The sequence below is a fragment of the Biomphalaria glabrata genome, chromosome 1 (assembly GCF_947242115.1).
Source record: "Biomphalaria glabrata chromosome 1, xgBioGlab47.1, whole genome shotgun sequence".
Classification (NCBI taxonomy): domain Eukaryota; kingdom Metazoa; phylum Mollusca; class Gastropoda; family Planorbidae; genus Biomphalaria; species Biomphalaria glabrata.
This window is the reverse complement of record NC_074711.1, coordinates 85,477,039-85,485,798: the sequence shown is the minus strand read 5'-3', so window position 1 is coordinate 85,485,798 and position 8,760 is coordinate 85,477,039.

Below are 8,760 nucleotides of genomic sequence, written 5' to 3'. Positions count from 1 at the left end.
CTTCTTTCATCAAGCTTAAAGACAGAGAGGAGTTTGGAAAGACGGTTGAAAGATCTTGTGTGGTGTCCCAATGGTCCTACAGACTAAGGGATAGGTGAAGGTGAAGTGCGAGGCTGGGCGTCTCATCACTAAGGGGTCAAGGTTACTGGCGGGACATCACGACTCTAGGGTCAGTCAAGGGCAAAGCAGATCTGTTGGGGGTGTATGATATGGATACGGAGTCGACTGATTGGGTGTCGCCCACAACGTTCATATAGGTGGTGTGACACGTGACCTTTTAGAGAGAGGGAGAATTTTTTTATTTTTTTTTAGAGAGGGAGATTATAGTTTAAATCTCTCTTACAACAAACAGAAGAGAATGTGGAAATTAGGAGAGTACTATTTTTATATTAATAAATATTTGATTTATGACACGAGAAAGCTTGTCAATGCTAAGCTAACATCAATGCAAACATCACAACATTTATTACATTCCTTTATATGTTATTTCAAATCTGTGTTTTTTTCCCATAATAAAAGTTATTGTTATCTGTTTTTTTTTGGGTTAAGTATCATTTATATAAATCATTTTATTTCTGGTGAATTTAAATTTTAACGTATGGAATCAATGACCTCCCTGTAGCTCAACATAAACAAGAGTTATCTTCCTTTGCTCTATGTATTTCCTCTTTGTCACCATTGTTGTCATAATCAGAGATTCTGGAACAAGAATCTTTCTGTCCATTTCAAGAACAGAGTCTTTTTTTTTTAGATATTTAGAGAATGATTGTATGTGCATATTTTAATATGTACTCTCCTAGTTAATAAACAGTTAGCACTTTTGTATCGCAATACTAGGTTTCAACTGAATATCAAAGTTTTGCTGAAGGATTTTCTCTAATCTAGACAATGTTTCTAAACTTATGGGTTTTGTGATAAATAAACTTAATTTTAGATATATTTTAGTCTGAGGGCCTTAGTTTTGGGTATTACTGATCTACTGGTTTTGGATTTAGATCTGCCAGTTTTGGAGAATGTTCCCTTCACATTTTTTTTAAAATTTTGTCACGAAAATAAAAGTAGAGTGTGATAAATAGATTTACTCGTTCAGCCGACATATTCCTATCAAATATAAAATAGTGTGAAAACGGGTTTACCCGATGTGTTAAAATAGTTTCGTTCTTTAATAGGGATACAATTAGGTATTTTGGTATATTTTTAGGATTGTATAAAAAAAAAGTGTTCCCTTCAGACCTTGCAATATATGGGGCAGATGATGCTAAGGTCATCTGTTTCTTTGGCCCATGGTTAACGAGCAGGGTGTTAAGTGGCCAGCACAACGACCAACCGCCTTTACTTTCCCCAACTAAAGTCAGGTACCCATTAGAGTTGAGTGGACTCAGGGGCGCCCTAACAATCACGAAATTCAAAATCCCAGTCTTCACCGTGATTCGAACCCAGGACCTCAAGTTCGGAAGCCAAGCACTTAACCATTCGACCACCCTCACCCTCCGGTTGTTTGGGGGAGTAAAAACACCCACTACGTCTCCGCCATGACCTAAGGAGCAATTATACCAAGTTTTTTTATTAAGATTGGTCAAACGGTTTTGATTTTTATTCGGGACATAAATATATACATACATACATTTATACATATATACGCCTTACATTCTGCTTTATATATTAGATAGCTGCACTGCCAAGCTTTCCTGTTATAGAAATTCTTATTAAATTAGCGCGGAAAATTTGAACATCGAGGTCAGAACTCTACAATGTCTATTTAAGGATACAAGAAGTTTCTAATTTTAGATAATGCAATTAAGGATTGTTCATCAGATGTAGGCTACACTACACCCTCACTATGGTTTCCTGGTCGTGTGGTATGCACTCAGGAGTGTCGTCTCCATTGTCCAGGGTTCGAACCTGCCATCTGCCATCGCAGTCTTGTAGAAGATTTGAACTAGGATATAAAAAAATTAAAAAAAATCTTAACATCCGATAAAACTGTAACATAACCAAACGCTGAAGCCAAAGACCTATGTAGTGTATGCTCATTTAATGGCAGACAGAGACGTGTGTATTGTATGCTCATTTAATGGCAGACAGAGACGTGTGTAGTGTATGCTCATTTAATGGCAGACAGAGACGTGTGTAGTGTATGCTCATTTAATAGCAGACAGAGACGTGTGTAGTGTATGCTCATTTAATGGCAGACAGAGACGTGTGTAGTGTATGCTCATTTAATAGCAGACAGAGACGTGTGTAGTGTATGCTCATTTAATGGCAGACAGAGACGTGTGTAGTGTATGCTCATTTAATGGCAGACAGAGACGTGTGTAGTGTATGCTCATTTAATGGCAGACAGAGACGTGTGTAGTGTATGCTCATTTAATAGCAGACAGAGACGTGTGTAGTGTATGCTCATTTAATGGCAGACAGAGACGTGTATAGTGTATGCTCATTTAATAGCAGACAGAGACGTGTGTAGTGTATGCTCATTTAATAGCAGACAGAGACGTGTGTAGTGTATGCTCATTTAATGGCAGACAGAGACGTGTGTAGTGTATGCTCATTTAAGAGCAGACAGAGACGTGTGTAGTGTATGCTCATTTAATGGCAGACAGAGACGTGTGTAGTGTATGCTCACTTAATAGCAGACAGAGACGTGTGTAGTGTATGCTCATTTAATAGCAGACAGAGACGTGTGTAGTGTATGCTCATTTAATGGCAGACAGAGACGTGTGTAGTGTATGCTCATTTAATGGCAGACAGAGACGTGTGTAGTGTATGCTCATTTAATAGCAGACAGAGACGTGTGTAGTGTATGCTCATTTAATGGCAGACAGAGACGTGTGTAGTGTATGCTCATTTAATAGCAGACAGAGACGTGTGTAGTGTATGCTCATTTAATAGCAGACAGAGACGTGTGTAGTGTATGCTCATTTAATGGCAGACAGAGAGGTGTGTAGTGTATGCTCATTTAATGGCAGACAGAGACGTGTGTAGTGTTTGCTCATTTTAATAGCAGACAGAGAAAGCGATGGGAAGACAACATCAAAGGTAAATGCAATGGACAGAGAGGAATGGAGAAAGACGGTCAACAGATCTAGTGTGGTGCCCCAACTGTCCAACAGAGTAAAGAATATTTGAAGGAAAGTGTGAAGGCATCAGGGGCACAATATTTACACGTAGAAGAAGGGATATGTGTAGCGTAGGCGGACTCATTTTTTATGTCGGCGGGAATTGTAAATTTTATCAACGGCAAAGTGACTCAATGACATCAGCGCAAGAATATATATTTTTTTAAAGCGATATCCATTCATAAAAACCAGACGAGAATAAAGAATGTCGGCCAACTCTAGACACCAATCATTACTGAAGCTTTTCACCAATGGTGGAAAACAAAACCTATAAATAATTCGCTTTTTTTTAGTACATTCGTTGTAGAGAATAAAAGATGTGCTGATATATAAATTGTTTGCCTTATTGAGCTCTCTGGTAACCCTGGCCATACACGTTAAAAACACAGAAATGTACTTACAATTTTTAGATCTTTATTTTGTAATATCAAATTGTAAAATAATTAAAGGATGGATGGGCATGTCATTGAAAGAGATTCTGTTCAAGGCAAAAGGCAGAGTGGGATGGAGAGAAATGGTCAACAGATCGTTTGTTGAGCCCCTACGGTTCATCAGGCTAAGTGATAGTTGAAGGTGAATATAAAATGTAAGGATATTGTGCTGCAAACTGATAAGAAAACTGATTCTGTAGTTCCTAAAACTGTTTAAATCATATAACTGTCAAACAGTGGCGTAGCTATGTTGAGGTGAAGTGGGAGGGGGGAGAACTTGGCATCCTCCCAGGCCCCCACTTGAGGAGTGCCCTAAAATGAGTGTTTTTTACATTAAATATTAAATATTACGCAAAATGCAGAGGCCCCCATAGAGGTTAACCCCCCCCCGACCCCCAAAAAAACGAAAATTCCCTAACTACACACATGCTTTCAAAATGCAAAGCTTACTCCCGCTCTCTCTGTTCCTTAACAAACAGCAGCTAGTTAATCATTTAGAGCTGATCTCCATGGATGAACATCTCTAATGGAAGATTTCAATACCAATTTTTTAATGTTAAGTTTTGTTAATGCTTTCTGCCTTTATTCCGTGTGGTCAGATATGTCTCAATATAAACCCGTTTATGTGTAAATATTTCTTGCTTTTATATGGAGGAAATATTTAATTTTCCCTTCTAATGCAAGCAGTATAAAATATTACATGTGAGCCATGGGAGATATATTCATCTGGCTACATTTACCACTAGGATTATATGGCTGCTAAAAGGAATATTGAACAAGCAATATAGGCCTATATTTTTTAAAAATCAGTTCCTGTTTTGCTTTTTAATTTTATTTGTACAAGGCTTATGTCGACTCACTCTGAGTGGAATATTATACGAGTTATCTCTCCCTCTTCCCATTCTTGGATCAAGTTGAAACTTTGTATGTGATTCATCGCCCTTAACAGTAGATGTATCAATAAAAAATATAACCAAATTGTTATAATGAGCTGATCGTAATTAATTAATTGTGTTTATATGTAAAATGTACTACGCTAAGGGTAGACAAGCATTGTGTGGTGAATTAGGTCGTTCGCTAAAAATTTTAAGCAAACAATACGCAGCTATAAAACCTTCTTCTTTTATAAGGTAGAGTAGCTCAGTGGCGAACGCGTCGGCCTTCCATTGTGGAGGCAGGGAGACCTCGAGATGCAAAATTTTTAAATAGCTAACATGTGTGAACATTTCAGCACACCATAAACATAAACGTTTCGCTAAAAAAATACAATTTCTAAATATTTTTCCAATCACCAAAAATGTTACTACAAGATAATATTTAATTAAGTATTAATTACACTCACATTTTATGTGTCATTGAAACATAGAGAGAAAAAATAATTGGCTAGTATGATATTGTATTGGCTAGATATATAGAGAGTTTTGAATAGGTATCAAGTTAAATATAGCAAACAATCTCATAATATGTTTGCGGCTTAATATGGCACATTATTAGCAACTTACAAATGCGTATTCTGCCATCCCCGAAATGTCAGATTAGGCCTATAGTTACTTTGATTGAACTAACTATTATAAAGTGATTACTATAACGCGCATTGGAAAAAAGGGTCGTCCACCACCTTTTATACGTGAATGTAATCAGATATAAACATCATAGAAGTGGACCTATCTAAACCTCACAGGAGTGAACCTTTCTAAACCTCATAGAAGTGGACCTATGTAAAACTCATAGAAGTGGACCTATCTAAACCTCATAGAAGTGAACCTATCTAAACCTCGTAGAAGTGGACCTATCTAAAACTCATAGAAGTGGACCTATCTAAACCTCATAGAAGTGAACCTATCTAAACCTCATAGAAGTGGACCTATGTAAAACTCATAGAAGTGGGCCTATGTAAACCTCATAGAAGTGGATATCACTGTCTACTAATGGGTTCCAAGAGGCTGCGTCTTGTTCGGGCCTCTCGATAGACAGTGCGTACATTGAACTTGAAAGCAATAAATATTAGTGAATAAAAGTCAAGCCTATTTAGATTATAAAATATGTTTTTCTTGACTGTTTCAAGACTTGTGTGCAAGTAAAGCAATACAAGGGTAAGTTGAGCTAGATGTCTGGATCTTAAACCCAACGCAAAATATCATTAACAGTTACTACACTTAAGGTCGTAGGGGACTGTTATTACCGGTCGTTATAACAATTCAAATAACTTCCTTTTGTGAACAAACTAAATAGCATAACACTTATTTATTATGTAAACAAAATCAATTTAATATGAAATCAAATAAATGTAGTAGACTTTAGTAATAATGTTTCTTAAAAAATGTAACTAACTACAATAACACAACATTTCAGTGTCACGTCGCCTCACCTAAGACCAAGTGAAGACAATGCCCTTATGTTGCATCATTCACAACCAATGGCTGAACTCTTTCCACCGTCACCATAGAAACACACACGCGCACACACACACACACTCCATAACAGGGATGAATAAAAAAAAAAAAAGATGTGTATGCACGCACCGCATGACATCAGGTGTTTCTAGGCCTCTGCCCAAGCCAAACATGTGTGGGTTAATAACAGGCAGCCAAAGTTGGCCAGCCTCAGATTGAACAACAAAAAAATGTTTGAATGAGGTTGACCAGCCACAGATGAAATGAAAAATTAAGTGTTAAAATGTCGTTTTTGCTTGTTAACAGAGAGGACAGAATTCAATAAAAAAAATAATTTCGTAACACTATGTTTTCGTTTGTTTTCTCCTGTTCTTAACTTTAAGGCAGGGGTTCTCAACCTGTGGGTCGCGACCCCCTTGGGGGGGTCGATTGATGATTGGCCAGGGGTCGCCAAAGACCATCGAAAAAAATGGATTGTTTTTGTCTATACTTCTATAGATGTGTATGTGTGCGGGGGGGGGAGGGGTCGCGGCAGAGTGGGAGATTGTAAAAAAGGGGTCGCCGAGCATAAAAAGTTGAGAACCGATGCTTAAGGTCATGTGATAGAAAAAAGACTGCAACGTGTCAAAATTTTTTCCTCATCGATTTTCCCCATTCCTTAAAATGTTTATCGAAATAATTTACTTTGAAAAAATGTATGAGACATTGCAATGATGGAGTGGAAACAATTCTAAGCTCAGAAGCTATGTTATAAATGTTGTTTTTTCAAATTCATTTAAAATATAGAAACGCAAAAATGTTGTATCACAATTTTCTGTTTAAAAAAAAAAATTTTGTAAAAAGAAGGGCAGATAACTAGCTTCAACAAAATTAGAAAATACGTCAGGGGCCATAATTTATTGTAAACGGGCGAACACATTAGTAGTTAGTGGTGTCCCCTGGCAGTATGGTCGTGTCCCTAAGCATTATTGTCGTGTCCTTAAGCAATGTCCTCAGGCAATATGGTCTATCTACCAGGCCAAATTTTTCTTGGAATTCTTGTTGTTTTTAGTTTAACATTTAAAAATGAATGTCGTTTAAGCTATTCACGTATGCAAAACTTACTAAACAAGAAGCTACACATTTGACACTAGTGAGTTAACTTAAGAGTAATCATTATAGGAGTCCCCAACACTGAACTGTAACGTCACAACCTGTGGGCACTGGAGACCAATAGCTCATTGCCACGTCGTACAGACCTTTGACGAGGCAACAAGCAATTGGTCTAAAACGACGTTCTACTGTATTTCCTTTATACTCCATAAAATAACTTGATTCCAAATGTCTAACATCAAGACATAGAACAGGGGATCTCGACCTGTGGAACGCGACTCCCTTGGGGGGTCGATTGACAATTAGCCAGGGGTCACCCAAGACTATTGAAAATATGGATTGTTTAAGTGTATAGTCTTCTATTGCTGTGTGGGTGGGGGTCTCGGCAGAGTGGGAGATTGTAAACAAAGGGGGTCGGGGAACTTAAAAGGTTGAGAACCGCTAACATAGAAGGAGGTAAAGGGAGGATGAAGAATAGAAAGAAAATTGAGCCAAAGAGAGTCCTGCAACATATCAGTCTTTAGGGCAAACCTTGATCTCCATAATGTACATCTAGTGGTCATCCATCACGTGGTCACTAAGGTAATAATGTCATTGTGAGAGCAATGTAGTACTGACTACTTCTGTTGGACGGCATTCGGGAATTTGTTTTCCACTCTGGTACAAAGTTCTTCAATCTTGAGAAGATGAGAATATATGTTTTAGAAATGGTGAATGAATGACTCTCTTGTTTTCTAATTCCAACAAGCTGAAGGAAGGATCGGGAATTTCCATTTAAAGCAACACAAGATTTACAACTTCCAATAAACAAACAGTTCCAGGAATAGAAACACTAAATCTTATTAATAAAAACAAACAAATTTTTTTTTGGTTTGTGAATTTATTTGTTTCATTGTTTGTGTCGACTCTAAGAAAAGGTATGTCAAGGAAAGAATTCAATATATCAACAAAGCTGAAGGTCTACAGTTCTGGGGTTCTGCCGTCATTTGTATATGAGACAGCTGGAATCATTTACAAAGGCCGCGAGATACACCTTTGAGAGCAAAAAAAAAAAATACAAAATCCGCTGCCTAGAACAGAAGTAGACGGCGAAAAGAAAATCTTAATCGACCCCCGGTGGACGATAGTTATGCTTGCACTGGTTGTGGCAAAGTATGTAGGTCACAGAGCTGCGTAGCCACGGGAAATTCATTTTTTTTTTTACAAACGTTATTACCTAAATAAACACTCCTTTACCTGAATTTGTTTTACCTTTGTAACTAATATACTATATATTATTGTTTTTTTTTTCACTTAGAAATCTGTGGACAAATTTGGACTATATGAAGTGCCCCGGGTGGAAAATGTTTGAGAACCCCTGCTTTAAAAATAGCTATTCGGAGAATAAGGGTACACTGGTAAACCATTTCTGGATAAAAAAAACAACTGTATAAGGTATTACATGTAATTAAAAAGACGTTCCCAAATACACCTTGTGATTTAAAGGTCATCTGTTTCTGTTGAACACGGTCAACGAGGTTGTCATGTGGCCACCACAACGACCTACCCCCTTTCATTTTTCTCAACTAATGTCAGGTACCTATTAGAGCTGTGTAGACTAACAGGATCCCAAAGATCCCGAAATTTAAAATGCCAGTCTTCGCTGGGAATTGAAACCGGGAGCCCTGGTTCGAAAGTCTAGCTTTTTACCGATTGGCCACCGCGCCTTGGTATTAGATCTACATG